This window comes from Ambystoma mexicanum, chromosome 10 (assembly GCF_040938575.1).
Source record: "Ambystoma mexicanum isolate Mex_15411 chromosome 10, UKY_AmexF1_1, whole genome shotgun sequence".
Taxonomy (NCBI): Eukaryota; Metazoa; Chordata; class Amphibia; order Caudata; family Ambystomatidae; genus Ambystoma; species Ambystoma mexicanum.
The window spans coordinates 45,348,683-45,370,937 of NC_090932.1; the positions used below are offsets into that span (position 1 = coordinate 45,348,683).

Sequence of the window (22,255 nt, forward strand, 5' to 3'; positions counted from 1 at the left end):
ACTTGTCAGAGAAGGAAAAAGAAAAAAAGGAAAGGGAGAGGTCTAAGGTGGAACACACTATACACAATTGGCTCAAAGCATTTAGAATTTACATGTCTGATGCTAGAGAAATACCCGCATGATGCATTATTAATGGTAGCCTATGAGCAATATATACATGACCTATACCTAAATTATGGGGAGGAAGGGTGGCTGGATTATGATCGGGGCTTCAGGCTGAAAATGCAAGTATGGCCCGCTATGTCTTGGGATGAATGTCGGGGGGTACATTGACAAGTTGTTGCCCGCCAGGGAACCCGGGGACAAACAGCAAGGGGAGAAAGCTCAGGTTTGGAGAGGCAGAGGGGGTTATGCACAGCGAGGTAGGGGCTCCTTTCGTGGGCCCTCCCCTCCTGGGTCAATCGGGCAGCAACCTACCAGGGGGAGCGAGCGGATTGCTGGAGGTTTGCAGAGGGGGAGTGCTCCTATGGTAAAGCATGCAAATTCAGGCACCCAAGGGGCGGGAGCTCGGGGGCTCGCAGCTCCACTTCAGGCGAAGCTAAAAATAAAAGCAACAGCAAACCTAAAGATAAATCAAAGAGAGAATGAGGTATTAGCAGAGAGAAGCAAATTTGAGAAACCTGTGAGAGACATGATTATGATTAAAACGGATTTGCCCACACCAGTTAACCTCCTTGCGATGACTTCTTTTCTTAATATTTATCACAACAAGGTTGATGCAAAGTTGCTGTGGCAACGGTCCAGGTGGGGTTTTAAGATCCCTGGAACTAGAGACTTGGGGGTTAAGGAGGCAACCAACTTACGGTCAGCACTAGAGAGGCCGGAGGTGGTGGAACGGAAAGTGGAGAAAGAAATCAAACTGCGTAGAGTGGCGGGCCCCTTCTCTTCCTTTCCCATGGACAATTTAGTGGTGTCACCACTAGGGCTGGTGCCCAAAAAAGAGGAGGGCCAGTACCGCCTGATCCACCACCTCTCCTTTCCAGAGGGACAATCTGTGAATGATGGCATACCGGAGGAGTTGTGTAGGGTTCAGTATGCCTGTTTGGATGACGCTATACAAATGGTTAAAGCGGCAGGGAGGGGTGCCCTGATGGGAAAGTCAGACATTGAGTCAGCCTTCAGCCTCTTGCCAATTCACAGGGAGAGCCATCATTTGCTGGGGTTCAAGGTGGACTACAAATATTTCTATGACAAATGTCTGCCGATGGGTTGTGCCATTTAATGCTCGTACTTTGAAGCGTTCAGTACCTTCCTGGAATTTACTGCAAGGGAAAAGATGAAGTACGGTGGGATCTTGCATTATCTGGATGATTTTCTGTTCATTGGGAGAGAAGGGACCGGTGAGTGCAGGGCACTCGTGGAGGCATTTCAGGGGTTGATGTTGCACATGGGGGTCCCTCTGGCGGCTGGGAAGACTGTAGGTCCGGCCACCACATTGACATTTTTGGGGACTGAAATCGACCCAGTCAACGGCGAATGCAGGCTCCTGCAGAACAAGGTGCAGAAATTGAAGGACCTCATAAAGGGGTTGTAGGGGAAGAGCAAAGCACCCCTGAGGGAGCTGCAGTCACTGGCAGGGAACCTTAATTTCGCTGGGAGAGTAATACCCACGGAGAAAGTGTTTGCCAGAGGAATAGAGATGAAGCCAGTGGGTCTGCAGCACGCTGCCCAGCATGTCCGGTTGGGAACAGACGTGAAGGAGGACCCCTCCGGTTGTGGGAAAAGTGTCTGAAAGAGTCAAATGAGGTTTCAATCTGGAGGGAAGGATGGGCCAGCAGCGAGAGGCTGAAACTATTTACTGATTTGTCAGGGTCTCACGGTTTCGGGGCGATCCTGGGGGTCAGGTGGTGCGTGGTGTGGCATGGCCAGCGGAGTGGCATAAGAAGGGAATCACACGGGATATCACGCTGTTGGAACTATTCCCCATTGTAGTAGCATTTAAACTGTTGGGGGGGGGGACCTGGAGAACAAAAAAGTGTCTTTGTGGTCAGACAATTTGGCAGTGGTTCAGATTATTAGTCTGGGGTCATCAGGCAATCTAAGGGTGTTGAAGTTGCTTAGAGAACTCACCAAATGCCTGCTGGCTTTAAACATCGAGGTCAGGGCCCGGCACATTCCTGGCATCAAAAACACGGCCGCTGATTCTCTGTCCCGTTTACAGTGGGAGAAGTTCCAAGACAGCTGCCCAGAAGCAAAGGTGATGGCCCCATTCAAGGAGCAGTGGTGGGGGATGATTGGGGCGATATGAGCTTTCTGATAGACACAGCTCTGGCGGCAGGCACAGAAGAGAGTTATAGGGCTTGTTGGGAACAATTCACAGCATTTCAAAGGGACATACTGCCGGAAGGGCAGAAAGAGTTACCTGTGTGGGCCTTTTTGGGCTGGTTCTGGAGGATGGGGTGAACCAGAGCATGGATGACAAATCATTTGGCTGCAATAGCCTATTATGCCAAACTGCGGGGTGAAAGGGACCCCACCAAAGAGCACTACATCACATTGGCCATGAGCGGATGGGCCAAGCAAAAGGTACGAAAGCCTGATGATAGGCGGCACATCGATGTTGTCAAACTGCATGGTTTAATTAAATGTCTGATGATGGTGTGCAGCAGCGAAACAGAGAGATTGCCATTTACAGCTGCTTTCACAGTTGCATTCTTCGGAGCTCTCAGAGTGAGCGAGCTGGTGCCCGAAAACAAAGAGGGTAAAGGGAATGGCTTCCTGCCACTGGGGGACGTGCAGACAAGTAGCACCCAGGTGATCATTTATGTGCGTAGGTCAAAGACCGACCAGAAAGGGAAAGGGGTGGCATTGACAATACAGGCCATCCAAGTGAGTCTAGTATGCCCAGTGGCGGCCCTGACAAGCTTCTTGCAGCAAAGTCCCCCTTCCTACCCTGGGGCGCCACTGTCACATGGGGACGGGTCCACCTTGAGCCGCTTCCAGTTCAAAAAGGTGATTGAGTTAGCACTGGCAAAGATGGGGTTAACAGAGGGGTGGTTCGGGACCCATTCGTTCAGGATAGGGGCAGCCACCTCCACAGCGGCCAGGGGCCTAGGGGGGGAAGACATCAATAAGTTGGGAAGATGGTCTACAGGGTGCTTTAAAAGGTACATCAGGCCAGAAAAAATGTAGTGTGACATGCCATCTCATCTCCTTCTCATTATCATTATCAGCTTCGCAGAGGAGGACGAGGCGCTCCATTTGGGTGGTGGGGTACTCGTTCATTTGAAGAGCCTGGGCTGGCTGGACACCGCAGCAGGAGGAGCCGACGGCCGGTGAGTTCCAGATATGGTGGCACTGGGTGCCAGGGATGAAATGGGCGCAGTTACAGGGGCTACTGCGGAAGTTGCTGGGTAAGCTGCAGAGGCCAGATGTGCTGCTGATCCATTGGGGGGGAGGGGGGCGATTTGACCAATTTAGGGAGGGGGGGGTCTTGTTGAGGGACATGATGTTCTCATTGCAGGAGATATATGCACAGCTGGGGGAGCCGGAGATCGTGTGGTCAGAGGCAATTCCCTGGCTGGAATGGAGGGGGGCCGAGAGCCACATGGCAGTGGAAAGATCAAGGAAGAAGTTGAATTGCGCCATGTCTAAATTCTGCAAGGGCAGAGGCTTCCAACACATCAGACATGGCCTGATCAACTTAAAAACCCCCGAATATTTTTTAAAAGATAGAGTGCATCTGTCGGCAATGGGAATGGAGCTCCTATTCTGGAATATATGTACAATGCTACTGGAGCTTTCAAAGGAATCAGGAGAGAGGGGGAGCCACAGTGGACGGTAACCCACCAAGTGGCGTGGCGGTGTTTGGGCGACCAAGCACAAAAGACAGTCTCCAAATGAGCCAGAAGGAAGCCGGAAGGGTCTTCGCTCTTCTCGGACCAGCGCCTCTGAAGGAGCCTCACGGCAGAGCGTCTGGTGGTAACAACAAGGGCTCGGCTTCCCCCAAAGGAAACGGCGCTCTCCCCACCCATGGACACCTGCATAGGCAGGGTAGGCTCAGGCACAAAGGGTTGGGAGAGTTGGGCCTACTATGGACTTTATGCAAAGGAATAGGGGGAAGCAGGTGGATTGGACACCGAGCAAGCGCCACACTTAGACTGAATTTCACTAAATGTGTGCAGTGATTCTTTTGTGTGAAAATAAAACTGCGGCCAAGTTTGCCATTTTGCAAAACTACTGTCTCATTCCGGTTAATTGTCTTAAAAGGGGAGAGAAGAGGGAACGGAATAATGAGCAAAGTTTGGCTTATTGGCTATGGGTACAACTGAACAAATACAGGGGTTACTGAAAACGTAACGAACCAATCCTCCTGCAAATAAGATGGGAAAATATGATGAAAGGCTGCATACGTGTTGCAAGGATCCACGCAGAAGAGACATTTCTTTTTAGGAGACAGATCAGTCTCATTTGCCGCTGAGCAGTACATTCAGATACCTAGAGTGCACACCTCGGATCTCATCACACTGGCCTTCTTGTTTGGAACCCTAATTGGCCTTGGCTTGAGTCATGCATTATCTCCATCAGTTTTCGGTGAGGATAGCACCCGCCACCTCTATCCATGGTTTAAATGCTGTGTAGTGTTGCCAAGAGGGACCATTGCAGCTGGGAAGAAGCCAATCAGATTGCCTTAATCAGGACTGCCTGAAGCTCTGATCGCCCACCTCCATGCCTCCTGTAGCCTTGATCGGACCATCGTGTTCCCTGCACTACAAAGAGCGCCATCGGACAGCACTTGGAGGCAGTCTCGGGCAGGCAGAGAGACAGGCGACATCCTTCATGCCCATTAAAAAGAATGACTGTGAAGACAACACATTTAGGACACATTAGAGAGATAGAGGCGCCCTTAGCAGAGTCCATACTTATCCCCGTCCAAGCTAAAAGGAACAGATGATTACATAGCAGCCCCGGCACAGAGTGTTCTGATGTAGCTTTTATCTCGCCATGGGCTACGTTTCTAAGCATCCACACGAACAGAAATCAATACAGACAAGGACGTGGACGCAAACCCCAGAGTGCCTGGCCATCAACGTGGAGCACTGTTCATTTAGCTAAACAGCCATTAGTAGCACATAGGACCATCCAACAAGTCAACACGCTGCTGCTCGCTACACCCACAGCCTGCCGGGGCTTGGCTGAAGAGGAAAGCTAACATGCGGGCAGCAAGCACGTGCCAGCTCAATCACATGCTTTACTTGGGTGCTCGTGGTTCAGACCACCACTCACACACATTCCATTCTGCCGTGAAGCGCCCAGAGCCGATGTGAGCCATGGATCAGATCGTTGGGTTGCAGGGGGAGTGGGCAGCGTGGCAGGAATGGGGGGGGGGGGGGGTGGGGAGTGAAAGGATGGGGCGCAAGCTATGCAAACAATCGTTTAAAAAAAAAAAACAAAACAAATGGGAAATCGGCTTCTCCCAACGTGCAGTCAAAGAAGGTATCAAGACCCAATTATCCACTTCAATGGCTCTCCAGCACTACCCTGATAATACCACTACAGTCCAGAGTGACTGCCACTGGTAACATTGAATTTATAGAGCGCTTTAATCCTAAGTGCTTTACATGAAGAACAAGAACATATACAACAAACATAAAATGGTAATTGAATCAGAACCAGAAACAGTACAAGGAACAATTTACATTATTGCTGAGGTAAGGGGATAGGGACAGAGGTGAGAAGGGAATGGGAGGTATGAGTGGAGGTAGAAGCAGAAGTAAGAGGGGAGGCTAGAAGGTGTGAGGGAGAAGAGTGGAAAGAGCGGGAGGTAGGTGTTGTGTTCATGTGTATTCACTTGTATTTCTTTCCCTAGGTTCATTGTGATGTATGTGCATTCTTCATGTATTATGTGTGTTCCAGTTTGTGCCCGTGCAGATTCGACTGCGACAGTTTAGAGTGGTATCTTAGCCCAGCGGGAGTGTCTGCTGCCTTTTGTTGTTAAACTTAATAAATAACCTTTATTTACTATCCGGCGTCCCTATCAACTTAGCACTGGCGACGAGGACAACTCTAGCGCATGACTGCAACCTGCTTCCCGACTCGCGTGACTCGTGCAGCAGTGGTGAGGGCCCTGAGCCTGGGCCTGGAGCACTCTACCCGCGCTGCTCCATGCACTGGGAGCGGCTCCTGAGCGTTTCACCCGCCCGCCCCGCCGCAGCTGGAAGTGGACATTACCTCTCTCCCCGGTCCCTGCGGACAAGGCCGTGCGAGGGACACTGAGCAAGTAGGATCTGGGCCAGCGTAGGCAGCAGACACCGCTATCCTGTGCGGTCACAGGTCAGAGGGGTGCAGCATTATAGGGAAAGAACCATTTGGGAAACTGCTCGCGCGCCTGCTTTGCTCTCAATCCTAAGCTCACGCAAGGCCGTTAAAGCACTGGTGCTTCCCCTATGTCACGCAGTTACGCAACGTGTGGGCGGGATCAGCTGTCACACGCAAGCTTTCTGTTGGTGCTTGCTTCTGCCTCCAAAGCGTTGCTTGGCAACCACAGCTTGCTTACTCCGACACGGCAGGCAGAGCATGTCCATTCATTGAAACTGCATCTCATTTGTGACGTTACTAAGGTTGGCCTTCTCGCAAAGCGTTCCGTTCAATTGTAGCAATTCTCAAAGAACATTCCACTCAAGTAACACAGCCTGGGAAAGGTTCTACAGTTTAATGTGTGCATCCATTATGATGTCACAGTCACTGCCACAAGTTGGAAGGAACAAGTTACTTACCTGTAACTGTTGTTCTCCAGCATGGGTCTGTCATGGATTCACATGCTCATGAATATTCCCCGTCGTCAGGCTGGGAATCCTCGGTAAAAAAAAAAAATCAGTTTCAGTTTAGTTTCTGAACTGTCTTTCTCCTAATAACCAATCACTGGTCTCTGGGTCATACTGCCCCCAGCCAATGACTGCCCTCTACCTAAGCCCTCTTCTGGCAGCCATCTTCGGATTTGGTAGCACGTAACGTGGCAGTAGGACCAAGTGAAGAGCCGCAGAGGGGTAGGAGGGAGGGTTTGCATGTGAATCCATGCCAGACCCATGCTGGAGAACAACAGTTACAGGTAAGTAACTTGTTCCTTCTCCAGCATGGGGTCTGGCATGGATTCACATGCTCATGAATATAAGAATACATAGCAGTACACACATACACAACCACGGGAGGTGGCAAGGCTCAACATTAAGCATTCCATCAACTCAACATTAAGCATCTCTTACCTCCTCACCAGGCCCACCTTCAGGTGAACAGGTTGCGAAGCACTGCCTGGCCGACTCTGGACTCCTCCCTGGAATCCCGGTCGACGCAGTAGAATCTCGTGAAGGTGCACGTCGACCTCCACATAGCAGCCCTGCAGATGTCCAGCAGGGACACACCAGATAGGAACGCCGTGGTAGCAGCGATCGTTCTGGTCGAATGGGCTCTCGGACGGCCGGGCAACTGTCGGTTTGCCAACCGATGACCGTGCATGATGCAGCCGGAGAGCCATCTGGAAATGGAAGCCTTCGAGAGGGCCTTCCCCTGGTTCACAGGTCCAAAGTTCACAAACAGCTGTGATGTCTTCCGAAAACTCTTTGTGCGGTCCACATAGAACTTCAGCGCTCTAGATACATCCAGCGAGTGCAAAGTCCTCTCGGCCGGCGACGGGAAGAAAACAGTTAACATCAAGGGCTCGTTGAGATGGAAGTCCAACGGCACCTTGGGCATGAAGGAGGGGGTGCGTCCTCAGCACCACCCTTGACTCGTGGGAAGTCAGGTATGGAGGCTTGCAGGAGAGGGCCTGGATCTCTCCCACTTGTTATGCAGAGGTGATGGCCACAAGAAACACAGTTTTCCACGACAGGAACTTCAACGGTGCCGAATGCAGAGGCTCGAATGGCGGGTCCATGAGCCTGGTCAGCACCATGTTGAGCTCCCACGCCAGGGCCGGAGCCTTCACCGGCGGAAAAGATCGGAACAGTCCCTTCATGAACTCCTTCACCAGGCGATGGGACCACATGGATGAGCGTCCCAGAGTTCTGGTGTAGTGGGAGAGAGCCGCCAGATGGATCTTGGAGGCCTGGGCCAGCCCTGCCTTGGGCAGCGATAGCAAGTACGGCAGCACTTGAGGGGCCGTAATCCGCAGAGGGTTAATCTTCTGTGCTTGGCACCAGACAGAAAACCTCTTCCATTTGTGTCCGTAGCACTTGAGAGTTGAGGACGCCCTGGCCTTTGCAAACACCTCCTTGCAGTCTGCCGGGATATCGTACCCTCCAAACTCTAGTGCTGCAGGAGCCAAGCCTGCAAGTTCAGCGACCCAGGGTCGTGGTGGAGGATGGCGCCTCCTTCTCTGGAGAGGAGATCCGCACCTGTCGGCAGTTTAACGGGGGGGGGGGCGCCGACATGTCCAGAAGGTCCGATAACCAGATCTGTCTCGGCCACGCCGGTGCAACGAGGGTCATCCTGCACCGGGACCGTCTGAGTTGGTTGATGAGTCGCAGCAGCAACAGTGGGAACGCATAGAGCAACAGGCCGTCCCAGGGGAATGAGAAGGCATCGCCCATGCTCCCCGGCTGGGGAAACCTGCTGGCGAACCTCTGGCACTTGGCGTTCGTCGCCATCACGAATAAGTCGATCTGGGGATTGCCCCATCGTTGGAATAGCAGATCCACTTGATCCTGTCGCAGCTCCCACTCGTGGCACGAGCGCAGCTCCCTGCTGAGTGAGTCGGCGATGGTGTTCTTTATTCCTGCCAGGTGGAACGGTACCAGAAACATCCCTTGAGCGACGGCCCAGTGCCACAGATCCTGGGCCTCCTTCGATAGGGCTGGGGGATCTGGTGCCTCCCTGCTTCCGGATGTAGAACATCGTGGTGGTGTGGTCGGTGAAGATCCTCACCACCTTGCCCTTGAGGGACAGGAGGAATTACCTGAGGGCCCAGAGCACGGCTCGGAGCTCCAGGACATTATGTGTAGTGACCTCTCCTCCGGGAGCCAAAGGCCTCTTGCGTGGAGATCTCCGGTATGCGCTCCCCATCCCTCCAGGGAGACATCCGTCGTCACTGTCTCCCGATGTGCCGGGGTCTGGAAGTCCATACCTGCCGCAAGATGCGCGTGGGTGCCCCACCACCGGATTTCTTGCTTGGCGGAAGGTCTCGTTGAGCGAGACCCTGTCTTCGAAGCTGCCCGCCGCTTGCATCCAACGGGCATCGAGGAACTCTTGCAGTGGACGCATCCACAGCCTGCACAGGCGTACGAGGTAGATGCACTAGGACATCATGCCGAGAAGGGACTTGATGGACCTCACCCTGGCCCGTCCATGGTCGACAGCCGCTGCACCCTGCCCAGGATGGCCTTCGTCCTTTCCTCCGACGGCGAGGCCAACCGTGCCACTGTGTCGAGCCTGGCTCCCAGGAACAGTGCGTCTTGCGACATGACCAGGTGGGATTTCGCGAAATTGATGGAGAATCCCAGATCTGTGAGCAGCTGGATGGTCTTCGCTGTGTGCTGAACAGCAAGTTCTCTTGTCCTTGCTCGGATGAGCCAATCGTCCAGGTAGGGGTAGACGTGGATCCCCTGCAGGCACGGCCCGCGACGCCACTGGTGCCAGGAACTTGGTGAATACCCTGGGCGCCGACTTCAATCCGAAGGGAAGGGCCTTGAACTGGTAGTGCCGTCCTTGGACTACGAATCTGAGAAACTTTCAATGTCCTTTTAGAATGGGGATGTGGAAGTAGGCATCCTCCAAGTCCAGCGACGATAGGAAGTCGCCCTCCTCCAGCTGTCCCAGCTCGTGCTGGAGAGTGACCATCCGGAACTTCTGGGACTTGATGTACGTGTTTAAACGACGAAGGTCCAGGATGGGTCGCCAGCCGCGGGTCTTCTTTCTTATGAGGAAGTATTGAGAGTAAACTCCGGAGCCCCGAGCCTCTTTGGGACGAGCTTGATGGCCCCTTTCTTCAGCATCGCCCTTACTTCCAGCAGCAGTTGAGGGACGTGGTTTTCCTTCCTGGCCACGGGAGGAATGCGGGGGCACTTCTTTAGAAACTCAAGAGTGTGCCCGTGGGCCAGGGCATCCAACACCCAAAAGTCAGTGGAGATGGACTCCCACACGGTGACGAACTTCGCCAGCCGGCCTCCCACCAGGGTGCTCAGATGGGGGCCTGACACCACGGCCAGTTCAGTCCTGCTTGGCAGCGGCCTTGCTGCCTTGGTCTCCTTGACGACGAGATCCTCCTGATTTGCCGCGTCCTCTGTAGGCCTCCTGCGACGAGGAGCGGGCCGCCTGGCGGTAGGTCGTGGAGCCGCCGCCGAATCCTTTGATGGCCTGCAGGAACTCGTCCACTGTCTTGCCAAACAGGTTGTTTCCGTCGAAAGGCATGTCCAAAACTCTGGTCTGCATGTCCTGGCGGAAATCAGTTGCCTTGAGCCAACCACGCCTGCGAAGGCAAATACTGTTGCCCATCTGGCGGAAGCCGGTGTCAGCAATGTCCGTGGCCACCGTTATGGCGTGGTCCGATGCCAACTCGCCTTCCTGCAGGTTCGCCAGAGCCTCAGCCCTCTTGTCATCCGGGAGGAAGTCCAGTAGAGGAGTGATCTTAAACCACAGCTCCCTGTTGTAGCGGGCCACAATAGCAAGGGTTTGGCCGCTTTAATCGTCGTCGCCGATGAGATGACCCGTCGTCCCATGGCGTCCAATTTCTTCCCTTCGCCGTCCGGCGGTGAGGTCGAAGTTGAAGCCGTCGCTCCCGCCGCTTTCTTCTTGGCCGCCGCTGAGACGACCGAATCCGGGGTCGGCTGTGCCCTAAGGCACATGGGGGCGGAATCCGAGAGCCAGTACTTCTTCTCGTACCGGTCTCTCTTGGCAGGGGTCGTGGACGGGTTTTTCAGGAGCTCCAGCCCCTCGCCCCAGGTGTAATAAAGTAACTGGACTGAGAGGACCGTCTTCCTCTTGGCCTCACACCGTTGATAGAGGAAACCTTCCTTCTTCTGTTCTACAGGACAGAGCTGGAAGAGCTCGGATTCCCTGGCGATCATGGTGTGGAAGGAGCCAATTTCGTCGGGCGGAGAGGCCCGAGGAGGTGGTGATGGGAGGCCCATCCCGTCGTCCCCACCGTCGTCGTCATCCGTCTCCATCGTGGCCGTCCCTGTGGAAGGGCAGTAGGGGATGAGTTCTCCTCTGTTTGCTTGGAGGGCTTCCCAACGGTCGAGGCTCCGCTGGGTCGTCCATTGGGGCTAAGGGCAACCTTGTCCTTATCTCCGTACACAAGGCCTGGATCGCCATCAGGATTGCTCCTGAGTTGTCATGTGGCCCAGGTACCGGTTGCGACGGGCGCGACGGTTGGGGAGTGGAATCCTCTGCCTCCACGGGAACCTCATCAGCGCCTCCGTCGCTTTCTTCGTCCGCCTCATCGAGATCCCTCCCGTGGGACCGGACTTCCTTGAACCTCTTGTCCAGGATCTTCACAACTGCAGCCAGCTCCTCTTCAGAGGCTGTATCCGCGTCTGTGACGGCCACAGCCCCCCCCTCCCCTCTTTTTCCACCTGGGTTCTCACGGGGGTCTTATCAATGGGTTGTAAAGAGGATTCCCTCCGTGGTGGCAGGGAAACTCTGGGCCCTGAGGTAGTCTACACTGGGGTAGCCTCCGCAGGCTTCACCAGGGCTGCCACGACTTCCTCGATAGAGGCCTTAGCCGGGTGAATCAAGGCCTTCACGACCTTAGACACACCTGAGGCCTTCACCTTGGGGGGAGGGTCGCCGACTCGCTCCCCCTCGGCTGTCTGTCGGGATCGACCGGGACTTATCCCTAAATTTACCTGGGTTCTCCGACTTTCTTTTCCCGGAGCCAGAGCGTTTGTTCGTAGTTGATGGCGTCGGTGAAAGTGCGCCCTGCCTGGCAGCCGAGGAGCCCGACCGTTCGGCGCTCCCGTTGCCCGCGGATTCGCAGTGCTTTGCCTTTTGTTGGGCACCCATTGCCGGAGCGCCCTCAAAGGTCTTAGAAGACTGCTCGGACCTCCTCTTCTTCTCACCTGCTGCTGGGCTCTTACCCTACAGCCAGTTGGTGAGGCGGATACGCCGATCCGACATGTTCTGGCAAAACGCACAGTCCTTCTCCACGGTCGTTTTGTCTTCGTGAAGGCGGTAGAGGCATCTGGAATGCTCGTCCTCCTTGAAGACATTCTGCAATCCGCATCCAGGGCAGCTCCTGAACAGCTTGGATCCGACCGTCATGCTCCCTTTGTGCTGGGCCATGTCCACGCGATTCCAAAGATCTTCTGGAATCCTCCGAGAAGCGGAACTCAACGAGAACTTTGCCCTTAAGGGGCGCAGAAAATTCCGAAACAGGTCCCCGTTGATCGGAAGTAGAAACAGTGGAGCTTGAGGCTCGATTGACCGAAAAAAATGAGATTAAACTCTTTGAAAAATCGCAAAACGCAGTAAAAGCTCGAGAGCTACAGCACGAGGACTCCCAACACTTGAACGTGCTGTAAAAATCTGAAGATGGCTGCCAGTGGAGGGGCTTTGGTAGAGGGCAGTCATTGGCTGGGGGCAGTATGACCCAGAGACCAGTGATTGGTTATTAGGAGAAAGACAGTTCAGAAACTAAACTAAAACTGATTTTTTCTTTATCGAGGATTCCCAGCCCGACGACGGGGAATATTCATGAGCATTTGAATCCATGTCAGACCCCATGCTGGAGAAGGTTACTTTATTGAGTCACTATTGCCTCTCATTTCAATCAATACTCTGTATCCAGACATTCTAAACTAGTGTCAAGCATAGTTATCAAGTTACAGAGAATTCTATGCCACTGGAAGTCCTTTGCACAGCAGCACTCTCTGTTAGGATTAGTAGTATGGCTGCAGCAATTCCCTCTCCTGCACCCTTTCTCACTGAACCAGGTCGCCCCCCGGTGAGGTGGGACAGATGGATCTGCATGTTCAAGAATTACATAGTAGCTATTGGAGGTGACAGATACAGTTCTGCCAGAAAGAAAGCTCTACTGCTTCACAACCTGGGTCCAGAGGGGCGCATTGTGTTCAATGGTCTCACTCCTGGCAATGCAGATGAATATCTCATTGCTATAAAGAAAATTGAAGAACACTTCGAACCAAAAAAGAATATAACTTTTGAGAGACACAAGTTTTTTCAGCACACCCAAGACAATGCTGAATCCGTGGAATCCTATGTGGCGTCTCTGAGGACTTTAAGCCACACTTGTGACTTCGGCGACCTGACTGACTCTCTCATTAGAGATCAACTGGTTCGATGTACAAATAGTCCTAGAGTACAAGAGAATTTGCTTGCCAAAGATGTGTCTCTGGAACAAGCCATAGAGCTCATCCGCAGCATTGAGCAGACCTACCAATATGTGAAGGTTATGAAAATTGATAAGCAAACCTCACAAAGTGCTGCACAAAGCGTGTGTATGGTGACATCAAAGAAAAGAACGACTAGCAGAAGAGAGTGGTGGAATCAAAGGTGTGCCAGGTGCGGAAACCCCAAACACTCGGTCGATTACCCCACATGCCCTGCAAGATTTGCGGACTGTTAAAGATGCAAGCGCAAAGGGCATTTCGCGAATATGTGCAAAGAATCCTCAATAAATGCGATAGAACAGAGCTATCTAGACAACCAGATGAACAACCAACCTCCTACCAGGACATTGGAAGGACCACCGGTCCAAGAAAGAAACACCAAGCACATATTTCACATCTATGCTGTCTCGGGCGATACCAAAGGGCCAGTTGATGGATGTCACCTCAAGATGAAAGTGGATTCAGCCTCTCCATGGACAATTTCTGAAGACACATACAGAAATGTTCTTGGCAAAGATCTTGAAATTCTAGTTCCTGCCAACGTTCAACCTTGTGGCTATGGGGAGTCCATCTCTCTAATTGGTGAATTTCATGGGAGTGTGTCATATAGAGGAAGAGAATGCTCTGCAGAGATATTAGTGGCTAAAAATGGAGCATCACTTTTAGGGTGGAACGAACAAAGAAAACTGGGGGTTCGCATCCAGGAGGGTGCCGCAGAGCCGGTGACCATGGCAGAAATTGAAGACAAATGGTCGAAAGAATTCCCTGAAGTTTTCACTTCAGAGCTGGGAAAACTGAACAACTTTGAGCATTACATCAAGTTGAAAAAGAGCGCACAACCTGTGGTACACAAAGTGAGGCTGGTGTCTCTGAAGCTAAAACAATTGCGAGAGGAACTTTATGATTTGATTCAAAAAGCTGTCATTGAGCGTATTGAGGGCACTGAGTGGCTCTCTCCTGTAGTACTTGTCACCAAAAGCAATGGTAGTTTGAGACTTTGCATATACCTCAGGGATCTCAACAAGAACATTCTCGTCGAAAGACCTCCTTTGCCCGCAATATCAGAGACTCTAGCTACATTAGGACAACCCAGCTGGTTTTCGGTGATCGACCTATCCACAGCATATCACCAAGTGCCGCTGTCTAATAACTGCCAACATGTCACGGCTTTCGTCACCCCAGAAGGCACTTTCAAGTTCCAACGAATGCCATTTGGCTTGGCATCAGCTGCTTCAGTATTCTAGAGGGTTATGGAGGAAGTACTCAAAGGCCTTAATAATATTACAGTATTTCAGGATGATATATTAATTTATGCTGATTCTGAAAGTGCACATGATGGTGTGTTGAGAAGCGTGTTGCAGAGGTTGAAAGAAGCTGGACTTACGGTACAGAGAAAGAAATGTAAAACTGCACTCAGGGAGGTGGAGTATCTAGGGCAGAGGGTGTCATCAAAAGCCAATTTATTAGAGAATATTTGTGGGGTGCCTGTCCCAACAGATAAAGACCAACTTAGATCTTTCGTGGGTATGGCGGAATACTACCACAAATTTGTAGGTCAGTTCGCCACCATGTCCTCGTCCTTGAGAAATCTTTTGAAAAAAGGGGTAAACTTCAGATGGTCCGAAGATGGTCAGGTGGCGTTCACAGCCATAAAAGAAGGTATATCAAAGGCCCCCTCATTAGGTGGCTTTGTTAGTGGGAGGAAGACTATACTTATGGTGGATGCTAGTCTATCAGGTTTGGGGGCCTTGCAGTGCCAATTGGATTCAGGGAAGGAAGCTCACACAATAGCGTTTGCTTCCAGGCCTTTGGGAGGAGCTGAGAGGAACTACTCAGTTATAGAGAGAGAGGCTTTAGCTGTCGACTGGGCTATCCTGCATTTCACATTTTTTCTTTGGGGGCAGGAATTCCAAATTAAATCTGATCACAAACCATTGGTACAACTGTTGAGTAGCAATGACTAGGCCAAAGGGTCTCCAAGGATCTCAAGATGGATGGTAGGATTACAGGGATATAATTTCAAGATGAGCTATATACCTGGCAGGGACAATGTGGTTGCCGACTGTTTGCCGAGGCTGCCTACACAGAATGCTGAAGATGTCATAGGAGTGGTCAATGAAGAAGACATGACCATTTCCGATGTGGTTGCATGTGCGGTGGGGAGAGAGGAATGGCTTGAGGCTGATGAAGTGGACACAATACTGTCTAGAGTAAAGGAATGGACAAGAGGTGGATGACCCAATAGAGAAGCCTTGGATAGAAATTTTGATCGTTACTATGAAGTTAAGTTCGAGTTACGTTTGTCTGAGGATGGGGTAAAATTGAGGAGAGGTTCAAAAATTGTTCCTCCTTCGAGTATTAGATCCCGTTTGGTCAGTTTGGCCCATCAGGGTCACTTGGGCATGAGTGGCACCAAAAGACGCCTGAGACAATCATATTTGTGGCCAGGTATGGACAGTGAAGTAGACAACAGTATTAGGGGATGTAAAGAATGTGAAAAGGCAGACAAAGGCAAGATTGTCAGGGAAGTTCCCCTCGGTCCTGTTCAAGTCCCCAGTGAGCCGTGGAAGAAACTTGAAGTAGATATAATTGGTCCCATTCAAGGTTTCGGTGATGGGTTTAAGTTTATGGTGGTATTAGTTGACTATCATTCCAAATGGCTAGAATGGAAACCTTTAGAGGAGGCTACCACCAGTGAGTTGATTGCATTTTTTGAGGAAGGTTTTCCCACGGAGATCATCACAGATAAGGGAGTACAATTCTGCTCAGGTAGAATGAAGGAGTTCTTGAGGTGCTTTGGCATTAAACATCTGCGAACCGCCTTGTACCATCCTAGGCCAAATGGGCTAGTAGAAAGAGCTAACAGGTTTGTTAAGGGAGGTATACAATTGGTGCTTTGTTCTGGTTTGAATTGGTCTGAGCTGTTAAAAGAAATGGTCTGGAGCTACCGCACGATACCACATTCCATCACCAAATGCTCTCCATTTGTGTCGTTGAAGGGCAGACAACCAGCCACTAGGCTGTGCCCAGGATGGTTAGGAGCTTCTAGATGTGTGGAAGTAGACAGGCAGGAAATAATGAGGTTGATTGCTGATGCCCAAAATGAATACATGCAAAGGTTCAATTCTACTTTCAAGGTCAAGGATGTGGAGTATGCAGTGGGAGATTCAGTATTGATAAGAAATCCACGTTTTGGGCTGAAATGTTTGGAAAGCAAGTTTCTGGGTCCAAAAAAGATTACAGCCATACGTGGTAGTGTGATCATACTTGAGGGCGGTGAGTGGTGGTCAATATCCAAACTTGTCAAAAGTACATCTATTCCTGGTGGTGAAGAGTTGAATGAGGATAAAGTGGATTGTGAGATCAATGAGGAACAGGGAGAGGGGTTATGGAAATCTGACAAGGAAAATACTGGAAATACAGATTTCAACAATGGAACATCCAACAAAAGGGCAAAGAAAATACCCAACCGTTTCAATGACTTATCTTGAATGACTTTATTATTGAGTTTTCTTTTGCATGAAAGGAGGGAGGTGTGTTATGTTCATGTGTATTCAATTGTATTTCTTTCCCTATATTCATTGTGATGTATGTGCATTCCTTATTACGTATTATGTCTGTGTTCCAGTTTGAGCCCGTGCAGATTCGAACTACGACAGTTTAGGGTGGTATCTTAGCCCAGCAGGAGTGTCTGCTGCCTGTTGTTGTTAAACTTAATAAATAACCTTTATTTACTATCCGGCGTCCCTATCAACTTAACAGTAGGGTAGAGGGAGTATAGAGGAAGGAGAGGGTGATGAAGTACAAAAGTAAGAGAGGGAGTAAGAGGTGAGGGATGAGGTAATGGCAGAAATAGGAGAGGAAGCGAAAGGTGTTAGGGAGGTCAATGGAAAGGATAAGATTTTAGAAAGAGCGGAAGGAAGGGTAGGAGGGAGAAGAGCGGATAGGGAAGGGGTTCCAGTAGAACGGATCGAGGAGTTGGAAAGAGCGGAAGTGGGAGGGGGCGCAGGGAGGTGGAGAGAGTAGGAAAATATCAGCAGAGCGGAGAGAACGAGAAAGGGTATAGAAAGTAAGAAGGGAGGAAAGGTGGGGGAGGGGTGTGGTGGGGCCCAAGATCATAGAGGGAGTTGAAGACAAGGCAGAGGAGCTTGAATTTGAGCTGGTAGTGAAATGAGAGCCAGCCTAAAGAAGTGAGAAAAGAGGAGATGGCGTCAAGAGGTGAAAGAAGGCAGAGGGAGCGGATGGCGGAGTGGTAGACACATTTGAGTGGTGAGAGGAGGGGAGTCCAAAAAAAAGGGAGGAACAGTAGAAAAGTCTGCAGAAGATGAGGGAGGTAATTAAGAGTTTAGTAGCGTGAAAAGTTAGGAAGGGTCGAATTTTAGGAATGTTGTGGTAGGGGATGTAAATGTTTTCACTAAACTGAACCGAGCAAACACCTGTTGGAATGACAAATGGGTAACAACCCAAAGTGTGCTTGTGTTGCACACATTTTTGTAGGCAATGTAATTATGTTAATTGGTCAGAGTTTCTTCATCCTTCCTGGCACTTCCAGTATCTTCGATCTCTTCTTTTGGTTGCATAAAGTCATCTCTCTTCCTTCCTCTTGCTCCCAATAGGCCCACCACTGGTCGTCAGATTATTCCCAGTGTTGCTCGTCCTGTCAGAATGTAAGGCATGCAACAATGTAACCCTCTTTCCGGTTCCTTTTATAGTCCACCCTCTTCCCTCAAACCAATCCCTGCTTGTTTTATATGCAAGGTCCTCTGTCCCTTTAATTATTGAGGCCCCTGAGCAGGCATGGCCACTGTCACTTTCCTCTATGGCAATGTCGGCAGGATTACTCTGCTCGTGGAGGTTAGTTTCCGCGTCCCCACCTGTATCCTGGGGCCCTCTAAATTGGGAACGGCCGTCTCCGGTTCCTCCACATGTTCTCTGCCCGAACGTTGGCAGCTCTACCTTCACAGAATCTCCTGGTGCGCAGGTAAGGAGCGCTGACTTGGGCTGCATTCCACTTCCTGCTCTGTACTGGATGGCCTGCGGAAGCGCCCGCTATGCTCTCCTCTGTGGTGCCCGCAGCTCTTGTACATAACTCTGCAACACCCTCCGGGGTCGTCTTCTGCTCTCTGCGGGACAACGTCTGCTTCACACCGGTCGGGCAGGGGATCAGACCTGGACAGATAATCCGTCATTAGCTGGAATCTAGCGGGCCGATGAACCATCCTGAACTAAAGTGAAGGGCTGAAGTGAAAGGAACCATCTCAATGCTCGATTGTTTGAGTCCTTATGTCTAGCCAACCATTGTAGAAGAGCATGATTAGTAAAGAGTGCAATGACAACCCAGTAAATAATATCAGAGGGATTCAATAGTCCACGTGATAGCCAGACACTCCTTTTTCAATTTTAGAGTAGGCCATTTCATGTGGCAGCAACATCTGACTGAAAACAAATGGGGCATAGGCCCTCTGCACCCCCTTTGGATAATACAGCTCCAAAACCCTTTCCAGATGCATCAGTCTGTAGGAAGAAGTGCTTTGTAAAATGCGGACATCTTAAAACCAGATTGATTGAGATGCAATGCTTCAGCTGCCGGAAAGCAGTTTGGGCCATTGTGTCTTTGGAGACATCCCCCAGGCATTTGTCCTTCAAGGAGTCTGTCAGGGGTGTTGCTATGGCTGAGAAATGCAGTTTGAATATCGTGTAGTACCCCACAAACCCTAAAAACGCTCATCTCTTTTGGGTAGTGGGAGTTTTCCTATGGCCTCAATCCTGCTCGTTTGTGGTCTTATGGCTCCTCGTCCTATGATGTAGCCCCGATATTTGGTTTCCATAGCTCCTAAAACTGCCTTCCTGGGGTTGATTTGATCCAGCTTCTGCTAAGGAAGCTACCACCTTACGGAGGTGTCCCAGTTGGTTGCTCCAGGTTACGCTTAAAATAACTATCGTCTAGATACGCCGCAGCGTGTGTGTCATGTGGTAAAACAATGTCCATCAGTCTCTGGAGCCCTGTGTAAGCCAAAAATGCAAAACCTTGAAACGATATAGGCCTTGTGGACTGGAAAAAGCTGTTTTCTCATGGTCTTGTGGCTTCAACAGAATTTGCCAATAACCTTCATTTAGGTCTATGGTACTAAGAAACCTAGTGCTGCTCAATCTTTCCGTAATAGTTATTCTACTTGTGGCATCGGATATGCTTTGTAGTCAGAAATGCTGTTCAACTGTCTAAAATCCATTCATAATTGGGTGGACCCATCTGGCTTTGTTACCAATACTATTGGAGAGCACCAGGGGCTTACTGAGGGTTGTATTATGTCCATGCGCAGCATTTCCTCGATCTCCTGCTTCACTACTTGTCTTCTTGCTTCCGGAATTCGTTATGTCTCATTCGGACTATCTGCCCTGGTTTTGTATTCATAGAGTGTGCAGCCAGTGCGAGCAAGTCTTGGAGCAGTTGGGCGCCAGGATCTTACTCTGGCTGGGAATTAATTGCAACCTGAGAACTGGAGAAAAGTGTGTTTTTCTTGCTGCTACTGCTGGATTTCGACTTGTCACCATGGGAGCAGTTTTCTCAGCTAGTAGTGACTAGAAGCTCCTTTCAAAACCCAGCTGCACGCGCAAAGGTAGTGCGAGCGAGTGTTGGAGCAGTCGGGCAGTTAGTCGGTCGGTGGTTGGTGTTTGATTGCCTGGTCCGCTACTGTCCTCTTTTTTTGTTCTACGCTTCAACTTTGGAACCTACCTTGTAGTCACAGAATCCGATTGTATGTATAATGTGTGAAGTGGCACAGGTATGGATGTTAACGTGGGTCTGAACCTGGAACCCATTTCAGACATGGACATGCCCATGGCAGTCAACCTCCCACTTCCAATATCTCCAGCAGAGATTGCCTTCACCAGAGGGAACTTGCTGGATATTGTGGCGTGTTTCACTCTCCTAACTTTAACAGTCGCCCAACCACTTGCGGCTCCTTCTTACGGAAAAATGTGACTATTTCTCTGCAGCTTCGGTGCGCCCTTGTGGAAAATTGTGAACTAACTATTTCCTATTGGTGGGGTGGGGAGGTCATGGGCATCAAATCCAATTGACTGCATTCCTGTGAATACTCCTGTTTTTGGTGCACCGTCTGGTGAACCAAGGGGTGCTAATAACTTACATGAGGAAAACTATTCTTCCTCAATGTTGAATTCGCCTATATCACCCTTACAACTGCCTCAATCTCTTTCCTCCTCGAATTCGCTTTATTCTACCCCTGTGGCTCTACCCCCCCCTAGCAGGCTTTCGACTATGTTTAAGCAGGTGGACAATCATTTTGAGGGAGCTCAGAAATATATGTTAAGCAAGATTAATCAAGTTCTTTGTGCCTTGGTCTCCCTATACGAAGGGATTAAAATCAGAGACGACGACTCACTCAGTAATGTGGGGTCCATTTTACATAAATGTAATAACCAGATGGTCTACAGTAATTTAAAAGATTTTGTTTCTCAACAACATTGTGGAATGCCTGTATCGAATCTTCCTGTTAATGATGTTAACGTTGATTCACATACTACCATTAATTGTTAAAATTTGGGACGGCAGTCGCACATTTATTTGGCTAGTCAGTGTGATGGAGGCTCCCTTAATGAGGAAATACGGTTGGAACCCCCCACAGCTAGCCTATCCACCTTCACTGTTCTGGTGAGAAAGCTCCACCTCAGTTTGCGCAAATTGGCGAGGTTGGCAATATTACATTAATGGAGCTTCAAGCTCCCTGGGAGCAACCTAGTATTAAGATTGTATCTAGTGGTGAGGGATTGTGCCCTTCTCCTAATCATCACAATGTGGTTGGGGGTGCTATATCGACAGAGGTTAGGGAAGCAGAGGTTTTGGCCCAGGGTGAGATCTATCAAGGGTGGTAAGGGACTTGCCTCGGCATAAGAAAAGATGTGGCAAACCTTTGAGGAAAACAAAATATATGCCCCTTACCAAGCTTGCTAAACAGGCCACAAAGCAATTATTCAATAATTTTTTAAAGTGTCCATTAATTATAAAAGCATTGGGTGGTGCGAGGGGGAAGGTCCGTTGGTGATGGAGTCCATGGACCTCCCCTCTGCTGTGTCCAGTGAGACTGGAATTTATATGGCTAAGATTGATGTGGTTGGTGGGTGGGGGTTGAATGAGCCACTTCACGTAACCAATTTCGTGCCCATTATTGTATCGACTCCTAGGAGGTCTGAATATGTAAGTGTTAATGACCAGGTGCTTAGGGTGGAGCATTTGCAAACAGAGATGCGCCCCCCCCCCCCCACGCTGAGAGTTCTATTTGGTTTGTGGCGCAGGGGCGTGGACTACAAATTCCTGGTCATAAGGAAACTTTTTTTCCTACAATCTACAGTAAAAATCCTTTTCTACCACTGTCTATGGAGAGTGCTCTGACTTTGGAAATAAGCATTTGGTGTATTCCTTTTTTTATATAATAAGCACTTTAGTTCTAAACATCAAATTGCTTTAAATGATGTCACTAAAGGTGGAGATCAAAAGGAAGAGTTGGCAGAAGAAAGTTTGTGGTATCCTAAAGGGATGAAAGGGCTGTGAGCTGCCAACAGGAACTAGAAATCCTGATTATGTGAGCTCTTTGGGCCAGGGTACAGGCTTGAATTTAGATCCGGAATACAGTGTTGTGCTGAAGCGTGTCCTACCGGACAATAAACATGTTGTGCTGAAACGATCTAACATCTTAAGGCTAATGAACACAAATCCATCTCTGGATGGACATCAGGGACATTGAGCGGATTTATTTTTCCGATCATTTTAGAACAGATTGGGTGTATATTTAATTTCGCTCTAAGCGGATCTTAGATGTTGTATTGAAGGAACAAAGTACAGTTAGCTCATTTGGTTTTGATATTACACTATTTGGATAGGGATAATAATCTGAACCAAAGAGCGCATGGAGAGGTTCCGAAGGCTATGCTTAGGAAAATAGTGGTTTCTTTAAATC

At 50.1% G+C, this 22,255-nt stretch overlaps 1 protein-coding gene across 6 annotated transcripts in view; it reads right to left on the reverse strand.

The window, feature by feature from the left end:
• Positions 1 to 22,255, reverse strand: part of LPP (LIM domain containing preferred translocation partner in lipoma) — a 1,982,563-nt gene that overhangs the window by 704,835 nt on the left and 1,255,473 nt on the right. The gene's annotated exons all lie outside the window — the stretch shown is intronic.